We start from the raw sequence: 16,205 nt of genomic DNA on the forward strand, positions 1-16,205 counted from the left end.
ACTTAGTATTTTCAGGAGGTATATAAATTCCACCCAATAATAAATTTTTGTCACTACTCAAAATTTCTGATTGGATTTCCACCCACTGAACAAAATCACAATTTGTAATATGAAATTTTAAAAAATCTTTTAGCCCTTCTCGATAAACAATTACAATTCCACCTGATTTCTTTACAAATTTCGACCTATATTTTGAAAAACATAAATAACCTTTTGGCAAATTGCCTTCAATATCATCATAACTATCAGTTTTTGTTTCTACAAAAATTAAAATGTCATTTGTCTTTATTAAATTACAAAATTCTGGACACAACAATTTGGACTTGAGCCCACAGACATTTAAACACGATACGTGTATGTTTTTTAACACATCACTACCAACGTTCACAGTTCGACTCCTGTTAGCGAGTTCCTAGCTACCCCCAGCGGGAGGGGGGATGCAAAAGTCACCACGTTGGTTTCCGGGCTGACCAAAGAATTGCGGAGGTGGTTCCCTGGACACTTGAGTTGGAGGAGGTATAGTAGGTTGTCTACTAGTAGATGGACGTTGATTGTCCATAGGAAATGCCTGTTCATTAAGGGGGTTGTTGAACAACTGGTTCCCAACGTACAGTTTATCCAATACTAGTCGTACATTACGATTACCCTGTTGCTTAAGCTCAATCATTTTCGGGATAAGTTCTTTTCTCCTGTTGCTTATTTCAGTGGGGTATTGTTGGAAAACTGCAACGCCCCTTCTCCCTTTGAGTTTATCAATGGCAGCTGACCTTACCCGTTCATGGTCACTTTACTTAGCAAACTTGGCAAAAATGTTCCTGGGCTTTCTGTCAACCCTTTGTCTAAGCCTATGAACATTACAGAATTCAATATTTTGAGCATTGTCAATACCAAGTTCAGTATGTATAAAGTTTTTAACAACCTCTTCTGCATTTTCATTTTCAGGATCTCGGGACTCCTCAATGCCATTAAAAATGAGGTTATATTTCATCGAGTGAGCCTGCATTGCAAGAAGTTTTTCCTGTAGCATACCATTTTCAAACACAAGTTTATCTCTTTCAGTTTCTAAGCCAGACACCCTGTTTTCAACTAAATTATAGTGGAATTCCTCATTAGTTAATCTATCTGATTGCTGTTTTAAATCATGCTTTATATCTTTTATTTCACAGTTTATTTTGGTAAAATGTGATTCCATAGCTGACACTCTGGCAATAAGTTCATCTAGCTTATCAAGTTTATTCAACCTTGTATTCATGAAGTTTATGGTTTCTAGAATTGTTTGTAGTGTGGAACTATCACATGTAGATATGGGTTGCTGATGAGTAGGTTGTGGAACTTGAAGAGAGTTATGTATAGGCAAATTTGGTACATTTGGGCCTGGCAGATGTTGAGTCATGTTGAACATGGGTGTAGTAGAAAAATTGCTTATAGGTGTGCTATGTTGCTGTTGTTGAATGGAGGGATGAAACATGGTTGGATTGGTACTTCTAACACCGTAAATAGACTCATTTGCATTCGCAATGACTTGAGATAGCTCGGGTGAACTAATGTTTACATTCGGTATGGGGGCCGCCATATTGCTATCGGTTGGGGTCTGAGTACTTTTTGATTTCCTTTTTCTCTTACGTGCCATAGAATAAATCCACAAAAATGTCTCATTTGATATTCATATTGATAACAAAAGCACATGATGTTATAAGATAATAGATATCTAACCAAAAAAGTCTGATATATAAAACATATTGACGGAGCTCTAACTCGTCCGTCCACTCACTTCGCCTCCATTTCGCCATCCGACGAAATAAAACACAATATGTTTACGAGCAAGGCCGTGATAAGAGCAGGTTGCATGTGAAGTTTTCAAAAACGTTATAGTGCCGTACATGTACACCTTTGACCACTTTTACATGTATCTACGTATGTTTCTTTTTTCTCTTCATAACGGCCTATATATATATAATGAATCGAGCAAGTTTAATGGATTTTATAAGCAAAAGGCGGATAATTTGAGATACATTGTAACTTGAGCATGGCTTAGCTTTAATTGATTATAGTTAGAGATCTAATAAAATGGGAGGTACAGAAAGTGAGCAGTGTTCACAACTCTAAAAGATCAAAACACACTGATTACGTGTATATGTGTTGTTTGACGGTATTGTTGGATAATATGGAAACAAAAGAAAAATGTAAACAAATCATATAAGGCTCTTTACAGCATATGCCCTATTCCTCCTACATTAACGAACATGTATGATTGTAACAAATACATGTACCAAGCTCGTCCTTTGAAAATGAGTCGTGTAGTAAAAGCATAATACACAATTTGGTCAGTGTTACATTATGTGCCTGTGCATATCGACACATAAAAATTCATGCATCGGGCTCAAATTTCTACCTTGTACATGTACATGAACTTTATACATGAAGAAAAGTTACAAGTATATTAAGTTCGAATTGAACTACTTCCATTGACTGATAAAATGGCTTTTGGGTTTTTTTTCTCATCAATTCGGAGGTCTTACATGTATGGTACATGTAGTTTATAGGTTTGAAGGGACAAAACTACAGTAGGGGGACCCATTTTATGCCATTTTCTTTCTTTTTTTTCAATTTAAGAATCTTTTTGAAATATATTAGGTAGCCCTTAAAAGGGCTGTTTTATGTATGAAAATCATCTGGTATCTTCTCGGAGTCTGCGACCTTTAGACTGAGTGGATGTTCTTTGGCATCTAAGTACATATCTCTTCTTGGCTTCTATGGCACAAAAGCTGGTAGTTCACCAGTCCGAGCTAGTTGACTTCCCTCAAGAGTATTCAGATACGAGGATCTATGAGTTCGTTTCTCTCATTTTCTTCCCCTGGAGACTACTTAACCAATTCATACTCTGTATGACATGGCACACTGTCTAGGCACAGTTTTTCCTTTTATACCACGGATTGAAATTTCAGTGGGAATTCCAACCAATCAGAATTACTGTTCTATCATGTAGAGTAAAGGATATTTTGGCGGCAACTTGCCTTTAATATAGTAATTCTAAGCCTGTAAATACAAAAGATACTAACACAATTATTTGCTAAATAAGTAAACCATCGTCAAGCGGCTGTCAGTACTGATTTAAAAGAAAAAAAAACGTGCAACGTTTGCCATTACGGATGCACCATGGATTTTACAACGCATCACCTTCTTGGGGTATCTTTAGCTTCGTCTTTCTATAACATCGAAGTTCCTTCACTCCCCTCGGCACGCTTCCCCGTGCGCCAGCTAACTTCTACCTTGACTGCATGGCGATCAGGACCGACGAAATAAAACACAATATGTTTACGAGCAAGGCCGTGATAAGAGCAGGTTGCATGTGAAGTTTTCAAAAACGTTATAGTGCCGTACATGTACACCTTTGACCACTAAAACATGTATCTACGTATGTTGCTTTTTTCCCTTCATAACGGCCTATATATATATAATGAATCGAGCAAGTTTAATGGATTTTATAAGCAAAAGGCGGATAATTTGAGATACATTGTAACTTGAGCATGGCTTAGCTTTAATTGATTATAGTTAGAGATCTAATAAAATGGGAGGTACAGAAAGTGAGCAGTGTTCACAACTCTAAAAGATCAAAACACACTGATTACGTGTATATGTGTTGTTTGACGGTATTGTTGGATAATATGGAAACAAAAGAAAAATGTAAACAAATCATATAAGGCTCTTTACAGCATATGCCCTATTCCTCCTACATTAACGAACATGTATGATTGTAACAAATACATGTACCAAGCTCGTCCTTTGAAAATGAGTCGTGTAGTAAAAGCATAATACACAATTTGGTCAGTGCTACATTATGTGCCTGTGCATATCGACACATAAAAATTCATGCATCGGGCTCAAATTTCTACCTTGTACATGTACATGAACTTTATACATGAAGAAAAGTTACAAGTATATTAAGTTCGAATTGAACTACTTCCATTGACTGATAAAATGGCTTTCGGTTTTTTTTTCTCATCAATTCGGAGGTCTTACATGTATGGTACATGTAGTTTATAGATTTGAAGGGACAAAACTACAGTAGGGGGGCCCTTTTTATGCCATTTTCTTTCTTTTTTTTCAATTTAAGAATCTTTTTGAAATATATTAGGTAGCCCTTAAAAGGGCTGTTTTATGTATGAAAATCATCTGGTATCTTCTCGGAGTCTGCGACCTTCAGACTGAGTGGATGTTCTTTGGCATCTAAGTACATATCTCTTCTTGGCTTCTATGGCACAAAAGCTGGTAGTTCACCAGTCCGAGCTAGTTGACTTCCCTCAAGAGTATTCAGATACGAGGATCTATGAGTTCGTTTCTCTCATTTTCTTCCCCTGGAGACTACTTAACCAATTCATACTCTGTATGACATGGCACACTGTCTAGGCACAGTTTTTCCTTTTATACCACGGATTGAAATTTCACTGGGAATTCCAACCAATCAGAATTACTGTTCTATCATGTAGAGTAAAGGATATTTTGGCGGCAACTTGCCTTTAATATAGTAATTCTAAGCCTGTAAATACAAAAGATACTAACACAATTATTTGCTAAATAAGTAAACCATCGTCAAGCGGCTGTCAGTACTGATTTAAAAGAAAAAAAAACGTGCAACGTTTGCCATTACGGATGCACCATGGATTTTACAACGCATCACCTTCTTGGGGTATCTTTAGCTTCGTCTTTCTATAACATCGAAGTTCCTTCACTCCCCTCGGCACGCTTCCCCGTGCGCCAGCTAACTTCTACCTTGACTGCATGGCGATCAGGACCGACGAAATAAAACACAATATGTTTACGAGCAAGGCCGTGATAAGAGCAGGTTGCATGTGAAGTTTTCAAAAACGTTATAGTGCCGTACATGTACACCTTTGACCACTAAAACATGTATCTACGTATGTTGCTTTTTTCCCTTCATAACGGCCTATATATATATAATGAATCGAGCAAGTTTAATGGATTTTATAAGCAAAAGGCGGATAATTTGAGATACATTGTAACTTGAGCATGGCTTAGCTTTAATTGATTATAGTTAGAGATCTAATAAAATGGGAGGTACAGAAAGTGAGCAGTGTTCACAACTCTAAAAGATCAAAACACACTGATTACGTGTATATGTGTTGTTTGACGGTATTGTTGGATAATATGGAAACAAAAGAAAAATGTAAACAAATCATATAAGGCTCTTTACAGCATATGCCCTATTCCTCCTACATCAACGAACATGTATGATTGTAACAAATACATGTACCAAGCTCGTCCTTTGAAAATGAGTCGTGTAGTAAAAGCATAATACACAATTTGGTCAGTGTTACATTATGTGCCTGTGCATATCGACACATAAAAATTCATGCATCGGGCTCAAATTTCTACCTTGTACATGTACATGAACTTTATACATGAAGAAAAGTTACAAGTATATTAAGTTCGAATTGAACTACTTCCATTGACTGATAAAATGGCTTTCGGTTTTTTTTTCTCATCAATTCGGAGGTCTTACATGTATGGTACATGTAGTTTATAGATTTGAAGGGACAAAACTACAGTAGGGGGGCCCTTTTTATGCCATTTTCTTTCTTTTTTTTCAATTTAAGAATCTTTTTGAAATATATTAGGTAGCCCTTAAAAGGGCTGTTTTATGTATGAAAATCATCTGGTATCTTCTCGGAGTCTGCGACCTTCAGATTGAGTGGATGTTCTTTGGCATCTAAGTACATATCTCTTCTTGGCTTCTATGGCACAAAAGCTGGTAGTTCACCAGTCCGAGCTAGTTGACTTCCCTCAAGAGTATTCAGATACGAGAATCTATGAGTTCGTTTCTCTCATTTACTTCCCCTGGAGACTACTTTACCAATTCATACTCTCTATGACATGGCACACTGTCTAGGCACAGGTTTTCCTTTTATACCACGGATTGAAATTTCACTGGGAATTCCAACCAATCAGAATTACTGTTCTATCATGTAGAGTAAAGGATATTTTGGCGGCAACTTGCCTTTAATATAGTAATTCTAAGCCTGTAAATACAAAAGATACTAACACAATTATTTGTTAAATAAGTAAACCATCGTCAAGCGGCTGTCAGTACTGATTTAAAAGAAAAAAAAAGTGAAATGTTTGCCATTGAATGGACAGAAAATGTGTCGATTAGCCTACGTGCAGAAACTTGTAATATAAGTGTTTTTCTGTAGGTCTGAAGAAGATAAAATTTACTTCAATTTTATTTTATTTAAATTTTTTTTTATGATTTAAGATGTGAATACGGCGTAAAACTTTAAAATGTAATGTGGGGTCTTTTGTAATTATCAGTGCTAGTGCGCATACATGTAACTAGAAACTTGTATCAAGCAGGGCCTTGAGCATTTTATTATAAATATCAATTTAAGAATCTTTTGGAAAGATTTCGATGATTCTGTCATTAAAAGTGGCGCTGTTTTGGGAATGTACTGGTTTGGTCGCGCCGCGGATTTTACGGATGCACCATGGATTTTACAACGCATCACCTTCTTGGGGTATCTTTAGCTTCGTCTTTCTATAACATCGAAGTTCCTTCACTCCCCTCGGCACGCTTCCCCGTGCGCCAGCTAACTTCTACCTTGACTGCATGGCGATCAGGACCGACGAAATAAAACACAATATGTTTACGAGCAAGGCCGTGATAAGAGCAGGTTGCATGTGAAGTTTTCAAAAACGTTATAGTGCCGTACATGTACACCTTTGACCACTTTTACATGTATCTACGTATGTTGCTTTTTTCCCTCATAACGGCCTATATATATATAATGAATCGAGCAAGTTTAATGGATTTTATAAGCAAAAGGCGGATCATTTGAGAAACATTGTAACTAGAGCATGGCTTAGCTTTAATTGATTATAGTTAGAGATCTAATAAAATGGGAGGTACAGAAAGTGAGCAGTGTTCACAACTCTAAAAGATCAAAACACACTGATTACGTGTATATGTGTTGTTTGACGGTATTGTTGGATAATATGGAAACAAAAGAAAAATGTAAACAAATCATATAAGGCTCTTTACAGCATATGCCCTATTCCTCCTACATCAACGAACATGTATGATTGTAACAAATACATGTACCAAGCTCGTCCTTTGAAAATGAGTCGTGTAGTAAAAGCATAATACACAATTTGGTCAGTGTTACATTATGTGCCTGTGCATATCGACACATAAAAATTCATGCATCGGGCTCAAATTTCTACCTTGTACATGTACATGAACTTTATACATGAAGAAAAGTTACAAGTATATTAAGTTCGAATTGAACTACTTCCATTGACTGATAAAATGGCTTTCGGTTTTTTTTTCTCATCAATTCGGAGGTCTTACATGTATGGTACATGTAGTTTATAGATTTGAAGGGACAAAACTACAGTAGGGGGGCCCTTTTTATGCCATTTTCTTTCTTTTTTTTCAATTTAAGAATCTTTTTGAAATATATTAGGTAGCCCTTAAAAGGGCTGTTTTATGTATGAAAATCATCTGGTATCTTCTCGGAGTCTGCGACCTTCAGATTGAGTGGATGTTCTTTGGCATCTAAGTACATATCTCTTCTTGGCTTCTATGGCACAAAAGCTGGTAGTTCACCAGTCCGAGCTAGTTGACTTCCCTCAAGAGTATTCAGATACGAGAATCTATGAGTTCGTTTCTCTCATTTACTTCCCCTGGAGACTACTTTACCAATTCATACTCTCTATGACATGGCACACTGTCTAGGCACAGGTTTTCCTTTTATACCACGGATTGAAATTTCACTGGGAATTCCAACCAATCAGAATTACTGTTCTATCATGTAGAGTAAAGGATATTTTGGCGGCAACTTGCCTTTAATATAGTAATTCTAAGCCTGTAAATACAAAAGATACTAACACAATTATTTGTTAAATAAGTAAACCATCGTCAAGCGGCTGTCAGTACTGATTTAAAAGAAAAAAAAAGTGAAATGTTTGCCATTGAATGGACAGAAAATGTGTCGATTAGCCTACGTGCAGAAACTTGTAATATAAGTGTTTTTCTGTAGGTCTGAAGAAGATAAAATTTACTTCAATTTTATTTTATTTAAATTTTTTTTTATGATTTAAGATGTGAATACGGCGTAAAACTTTAAAATGTAATGTGGGGTCTTTTGTAATTATCAGTGCTAGTGCGCATACATGTAACTAGAAACTTGTATCAAGCAGGGCCTTGAGCATTTTATTATAAATATCAATTTAAGAATCTTTTGGAAAGATTTCGATGATTCTGTCATTAAAAGTGGCGCTGTTTTGGGAATGTACTGGTTTGGTCGCGCCGCGGATTTTACGGATGCACCATGGATTTTACAACGCATCACCTTCTTGGGGTATCTTTAGCTTCGTCTTTCTATAACATCGAAGTTCCTTCACTCCCCTCGGCACGCTTCCCCGTGCGCCAGCTAACTTCTACCTTGACTGCATGGCGATCAGGACCGACGAAATAAAACACAATATGTTTACGAGCAAGGCCGTGATAAGAGCAGGTTGCATGTGAAGTTTTCAAAAACGTTATAGTGCCGTACATGTACACCTTTGACCACTTTTACATGTATCTACGTATGTTGCTTTTTTCCCTCATAACGGCCTATATATATATAATGAATCGAGCAAGTTTAATGGATTTTATAAGCAAAAGGCGGATCATTTGAGATACATTGTAACTTGAGCAGGGCTTAGCTTTAATTGATTATAGTTAGAGATCTAATAAAATGGGAGGTACAGAAAGTGAGCAGTGTTCACAACTCTAAAAGATCAAAACACACTGATTACGTGTATATGTGTTGTTTGACGGTATTGTTGGATAATATGGAAACAAAAGAAAAATGTAAACAAATCATATAATGCTCTTTACAGCATATGCCCTATTCCTCCTACATTAACGAACATGTATGATTGTAACAAATACATGTACCAAGCTCGTCCTTTGAAAATGAGTCGTGTAGTAAAAGCATAATACACAATTTGGTCAGTGTTACATTATGTGCCTGTGCATATCGATACATAAAAATTCATGCATCGGGCTCAAATTTCTACCTTGTACATGTACATGAACTTTATACATGAAGAAAAGTTACAAGTATATTAAGTTCGAATTGAACTACTTCCATTGACTGATAAAATGGCTTTCGGGTTTTTTTTCTCATCAATTCGGAGGTCTTACATGTATGGTACATGTAGTTTATAGGTTTGAAGGGACAAAACTACAGTAGGGGGACCCTTTTTATGCCATTTTCTTTCTTTTTTTTCAATTTAAGAATCTTTTTGAAATATATTAGGTAGCCCTTAAAAGGGCTGTTTTATGTATGAAAATCATCTGGTATCTTCTCGGAGTCTGCGACCTTCAGACTGAGTGGATGTTCTTTGGCATCTAAGTACATATCTCTTCTTGGCTTCTATGGCACAAAAGCTGGTAGTTCACCAGTCCGAGCTAGTTGACTTCCCTCAAGAGTATTCAGATACGAGGATCTATGAGTTCGTTTCTCTCATTTTCTTCCCCTGGAGACTACTTAACCAATTCATACTCTGTATGACATGGCACACTGTCTTGGCACAGTTTTTCCTTTTATACCACGGATTGAAATTTCACTGGGAATTCCAACCAATCAGAATTACTGTTCTATCATGTAGAGTAAAGGATATTTTGGCGGCAACTTGCCTTTAATATAGTAATTCTAAGCCTGTAAATACAAAAGATACTAACACAATTATTTGCTCAATAAGTAAACCATCGTCAAGCGGCTGTCAGTACTGATTTAAAAGAAAAAAAAACGTGCAACGTTTGCCATTGAATGGACAGAAAATGTGTCGATTAGCCTACGTGCAGAAACTTGTAATTTAAGTGTTTTTCTGTAGGTCTGAAGAAGATAAAATTTACTTCAATTTTATTTTATTTAAATTTTTTTTTATGATTTAAGATGTGAATACGGCGTAAAACTTTAAAATGTAATGTGGGGTCTTTTGTAATTATCAGTGCTAGTGCGCATACATGTAACTAGAAACTTGTATCAAGCAGGGCCTTGAGCATTTTATTATAAATATCAATTTAAGAATCTTTTGGAAAGATTTCGATGATTCTGTCATTAAAAGTGGCGCTGTTTTGGGAATGTACTGGTTTGGTCGCGCCGCGGATTTTACGGATGCACCATGGATTTTACAACGCATCACCTTCTTGGGGTATCTTTAGCTTCGTCTTTCTATAACATCGAAGTTCCTTCACTCCCCTCGGCACGCTTCCCCGTGCGCCAGCTAACTTCTACCTTGACTGCATGGCGATCAGGACCGACGAAATAAAACACAATATGTTTACGAGCAAGGCCGTGATAAGAGCAGGTTGCATGTGAAGTTTTCAAAAACGTTATAGTGCCGTACATGTACACCTTTGACCACTAAAACATGTATCTACGTATGTTGCTTTTTTCCCTTCATAACGGCCTATATATATATAATGAATCGAGCAAGTTTAATGGATTTTATAAGCAAAAGGCGGATAATTTGAGATACATTGTAACTTGAGCATGGCTTAGCTTTAATTGATTATAGTTAGAGATCTAATAAAATGGGAGGTACAGAAAGTGAGCAGTGTTCACAACTCTAAAAGATCAAAACACACTGATTACGTGTATATGTGTTGTTTGACGGTATTGTTGGATAATATGGAAACAAAAGAAAAATGTAAACAAATCATATAAGGCTCTTTACAGCATATGCCCTATTCCTCCTACATTAACGAACATGTATGATTGTAACAAATACATGTACCAAGCTCGTCCTTTGAAAATGAGTCGTGTAGTAAAAGCATAATACACAATTTGGTCAGTGTTACATTATGTGCCTGTGCATATCGACACATAAAAATTCATGCATCGGGCTCAAATTTCTACCTTGTACATGTACATGAACTTTATACATGAAGAAAAGTTACAAGTATATTAAGTTCGAATTGAACTACTTCCATTGACTGATAAAATGGCTTTCGGTTTTTTTTTTCTCATCAATTCGGAGGTCTTACATGTATGGTACATGTAGTTTATAGATGTGAAGGGACAAAACTACAGTAGGGGGACCCTTTTTATGCCATTTTCTTTCTTTTTTTTTCAATTTAAGAATCTTTTTGAAATATATTAGGTAGCCCTTAAAAGGGCTGTTTTATGTATGAAAATCATCTGGTATCTTCTCGGAGTCTGCGACCTTCAGACTGAGTGGATGTTCTTTGGCATCTAAGTACATATCTCTTCTTGGCTTGTATGGCACAAAAGCTGGTAGTTCACCAGTCCGAGCTAGTTGACTTCCCTCAAGAGTATTCAGATACGAGAATCTATGAGTTCGTTTCTCTCATTTTCTTCCCCTGGAGACTACTTAACCAATTCATACTCTGTATGACATGGCACACTGTCTAGGCACAGTTTTTCCTTTTATACCACGGATTGAAATTTCACTGGGAATTCCAACCAATCAGAATTACTGTTCTATCATGTAGAGTAAAGGATATTTTGGCGGCAACTTGCTTTTAATATAGTAATTCTAAGCCTGTAAATACAAAAGATACTAACACAATTATTTGCTAAATAAGTAAACCATCGTCAAGCGGCTGTCAGTACTGATTTAAAAGAAAAAAACGTGCAACGTTTGCCATTGAATGGACAGAAAATGTGTCGATTAGCCTACGTGCAGAAACTTGTAATTTAAGTGTTTTTCTGTAGGTCTGAAGAAGATAAAATTTACTTCAATTTTATTTTATTTAAATTTTATTTTATGATTTAAGATGTGAATACGGCGTAAAACTTTAAAATGTAATGTGGGGTCTTTTGTAATTATCAGTGCTAGTGCGCATACATGTAACTAGAAACTTGTATCAAGCAGGGCCTTGAGCATTTTATTATAAATACCAATTTAAGAATCTTTTGGAAAGATTTCGATGATTCTGTCATTAAAAGTGGCGCTCTTTTGGGAATGTACTGGTTTGGTCGCGCCGCGGATTTTACGGATGCACCATGGATTTTACAACGCATCACCTTCTTGGGGTATCTTTAGCTTCGTCTTTCTATAACATCGAAGTTCCTTCACTCCCCTCGGCACGCTTCCCCGTGCGCCAGCTAACTTCTACCTTGACTGCATGGCGATCAGGACTTTTTACTTTTTTTTTTACTTTACTTTTATTTAGAAAAACACTCAGCCGTAGTTCATGCTACGGAACAGGAGCGAATATATATATACAGTTTACAATGGAAACGAAATGAGTAGACAACAGACAATATTTTTAAATACACAAAAACAAAATACACTAATTCATTGTCACACAAATGTATTGAAATTCAAAAGGACATTTAGCCTTATCATCACCGGAAATTATATCACGTGGTTTGTATTTTACAACACGTTTATAAAAGAAAGTCAAACTCTCATATAGGTTTAGCGGATTAATGTGACAATATGTGTACTAGTATACAATTTAAAAAAATATATTTATATATGGGATTACTGTGTGCCTACAAAAGTTTTGCAACTTTTGCGATGAAGATAGAAAGGTCAGTCAATACATTTGTGTTACAATACATTATCATTCCATACAATTTATTAACATTCGGATTGGCTGTATAGTAACCTGGAATATACTTATTTCTAAGTTCGGTTACAAGATCATGATTGCACAAAGCAACATAATGAAACTCATCCCCAAGACCTGTTCGACATAAAGTGCAGACCCGTTCATGTTGTGGTGTTCCGTACCATCTTCCTGTTTCCATAGGAAATTTTATATTGCATGTTCGAAGTTTACATATAACTGTTCTGTGATATTTTTTGAGTCTCAGTAAGTATGGCTCGAGACGAAACTCAATTTTAAACTTCGAATAAAAATTTCCTCTGGACGAAACATCAATATCAGAATACCATTTCTGTATGAACTGGTCTTGCAAGATCTGTTTCACAAGAAGTTTAAGAAAATTGATATTAACATTCCCTTGTATATTCCAAATTTCACTATATCCAATATCATCAAAAATTGATTTTATGTAACATATCCATTTGAAAGATCGATCACCGTTTTCATACATATTGAACATAAGATTATACAATTTACCAGATAATTTATCTGTGTTATTTACAAGTTTAAACCAGAAACATATCATTTTAAGCTTGATGCTGATTTCAATAGGATATCGTCCTAACTCTCCATACACCATAAAATTTGGAGTAGATGAACGGAGATTTAGGATTTTCTTGCAAAATTGAAGTTGAATTTTTTCTATATTTGACTTATTTTCAAAGCCCCATATTTCTGAAGAATAGGTTAAAATAGGGGCTACTAATGAGTCAAATAATTTCAATTGCAAATCTATGGGAATACTTATGTTATTTACCTTGTAATAAAGAGCATAAAGAGCTTTTTGTGCCTGCTCTACGAGTTTGTTTCTGGACTTATAAAAATTACCATTATAATTGAATATAAGACCCAGATATGTATACGAATCACATATTTCTATATTCTGCTCAAAAATATTAAAATGTACCCTTCTAGTAGATTTCCGCTTAGAAAAAATTATAATTTTTGTTTTTGAAACGTTCACAGTCAGCTTCCAAGTTGCACAATATTGTTCAAATACATCTAAAGCAGTTTGTAATTCCTCAGGTGTATCCGCAAAAATTACAGTGTCATCTGCATATAGAAGTATAAACAATTTAATATAAAATCCTATATTTTCTAAACTTTTTGTATCTAGATATTGTAAACTTGAAATAGAGTTTTCGGTAAAAAACTCTTCCAGATCGTTTAGATACAAGGCAAACAGAAATGGAGAGAGTTTTTCCCCTTGACGGACCCCTATTTCACATGGGAAATATTCTGTTTTAAGTTCTCCCATTTTAACACATGATTTAATATTAGTGTACATGTTCAAAATGACATTAAACACTTTCCCAGTAATATTATTTTTTAATAATTTTTGAAATAATCCAACTCTCCAAACTGTGTCAAAAGCTTTCCTGAAATCAATGAAAGCACAGTACAATTTTTTACCTGATGAAAGATATAGAGAAATGAGGGAGTGAAGAATAAATATATTGTCCTGTGCACTATAACCTTTCCTGAAACCACCTTGAGAGTCAGATATAAGTCGAAATTCATCAGACATCTTATTGAGTCTAGTGTTTATCACAGAGGTAAACACTTTACCCAAGTTGGATGTAAGACAAATTGCTCTATAATTATCTAAATCATCCCGATCACCTTTGTTTTTGTATATGGGTTTAATAATTCCAGACAACCAAGTATCAGGTATCAAGCCCGTATCTAAAACAATATTGAACAATTTTACATATATTGGCAACATATTGGCAATAGAACTTTTTATAAATTCATTGACAATTTCATCGTCACCTGACGCTTTACCATTTTTTAAAGATTTAATTGCCAACTTGATTTCATCTTCAGTAATAGGACAATCCAAAATGGCAATCACATCTTCATCAACATTAAAACTATCAGCATCAGGATCAAACTCCGTATCATCGTCATTTTTATTTAACGATTTAAAGTATTCGTACAATTGCTCAATAGTGATTTTATTATGAGCATTTGTTCCTCCTTTTCTTACTCGATTCAAAATTTTCCAAAGTTTTTTTGAATCTTTCTTGGAGGTTAGACGTAAATCTTGTTCGAATCTGTGCTGATAATTTTTGTAACTCGTATTCATTTGCGATTTGTACTGTTTACTTGCATTTTTAAGAGCCTCCCGGTTTTCTCTATTCTTAATAAAACTATACCGATTCCGTGCCTTATGAAATTTTGCACGTGATTCGGCACACTTTTTATCGAACCAAACTTTATGATTTTCTTTTTCGGTACTACGGCGCTTTGGTTTGCCAAATGAAGACAATGCCGATTTTTTAAACAAAGCAGCAATTTGACGGACAACTTCGTTTAAACTATCAACAGACACTTCACCTTGACCCTGTGACCGAATTTCTTCCAATTTTGTTTGTAACTCAGTTAGACATGTGACGTCATTATTAATCGATTCAATAAACCGGTTCTCCTTATTACTCACCCATCTAGGGACATGCGTAAGTGAGTTATAAGGTGGAGGCGTGGGATTTATAGTAACTGTGCGCACTGAAGCATTGAGACAAAACGTAATACAATTATGTACGTCAGAAAATAACGGATCAAAGTCATTCACATTAAATAAACTAAACAATTCAAAACAATGCGAAGACAATAATACATAGTCAATTAATGAAACATTTTTACAAGTTTTAATACCGACTTGGTAGTCATTTCCTGGTAATCTACCATTACCTATATACAAATTATTTCTTTTACAAAACTCAATCAATTTATACCCAAAATTATTTGGAGCTGACTGATCTGTAGAATACCTTTGTAAAGGAATATTATTTTGTACTAACACCTGATAATCATATACATAAGACAATAGGTCATCATCATCTACAATTTCATCTAATATTTCAAAGAGAGAGTCTTCTGGTATAACCACATCATTCAGAAGCTTAGTTTTAGCATTAAAATCACCAACAAGACAGACATTACAATCTGTTTTACTGTTTAACACCAACATTTCATTTTCTATATCTGTAAATGCTTCGTTAGAAGCATACTTAGTATTTTCAGGAGGTATATAAATTCCACCCAATAATAAATTTTTGTCACTACTCAAAATTTCTGATTGGATTTCCACCCACTGAACAAAATCACAATTTGTAATATGAAATTTTAAAAAATCTTTTAGCCCTTCTCGATAAACAATTACAATTCCACCTGATTTCTTTACAAATTTCGACCTATATTTTGAAAAACATAAATAACCTTTTGGCAAATTGCCTTCAATATCATCATAACTATCAGTTTTTGTTTCTACAAAAATTAAAATGTCATTTGTCTTTATTAAATTACAAAATTCTGGACACAACAATTTGGACTTGAGCCCACAGACATTTAAACACGATACGTGTATGTTTTTTAACACATCACTACCAACGTTCACAGTTCGACTCCTGTTAGCGAGTTCCTAGCTACCCCCAGCGGGAGGGGGGATGCAAAAGTCACCACGTTGGTTTCCGGGCTGACCAAAGAATTGCGGAGGTGGTTCCCTGGACACTTGAGTTGGAGGAGGTATAGTAGGTTGTCTACTAGTAGA

The 16,205-nt window shown here is 35.4% G+C and overlaps 1 protein-coding gene across 1 annotated transcript in view; it reads left to right on the forward strand.

Moving 5' to 3' along the window:
• The first annotated feature begins 12,402 nt into the window (after nt 1-12,402).
• The window catches only part of LOC148605642 (actin-5-like), a 128,352-nt gene continuing 124,549 nt past the window's right edge, over nt 12,403-16,205 (forward strand). Inside the window, exon 1 of the mRNA XM_088548374.1 lies at nt 12,403-12,575. The gene's annotated coding sequence lies outside the window, so the exon portion shown is untranslated. The remainder of the gene's footprint in view (nt 12,576-16,205) is intronic.

The sequence above is a fragment of the Perna viridis genome, chromosome 10 (assembly GCF_037379345.1).
Source record: "Perna viridis isolate PV_CMFRI_1.1 ecotype Kerala chromosome 10, ASM3737934v1, whole genome shotgun sequence".
Taxonomy (NCBI): domain Eukaryota; kingdom Metazoa; phylum Mollusca; class Bivalvia; order Mytilida; family Mytilidae; genus Perna; species Perna viridis.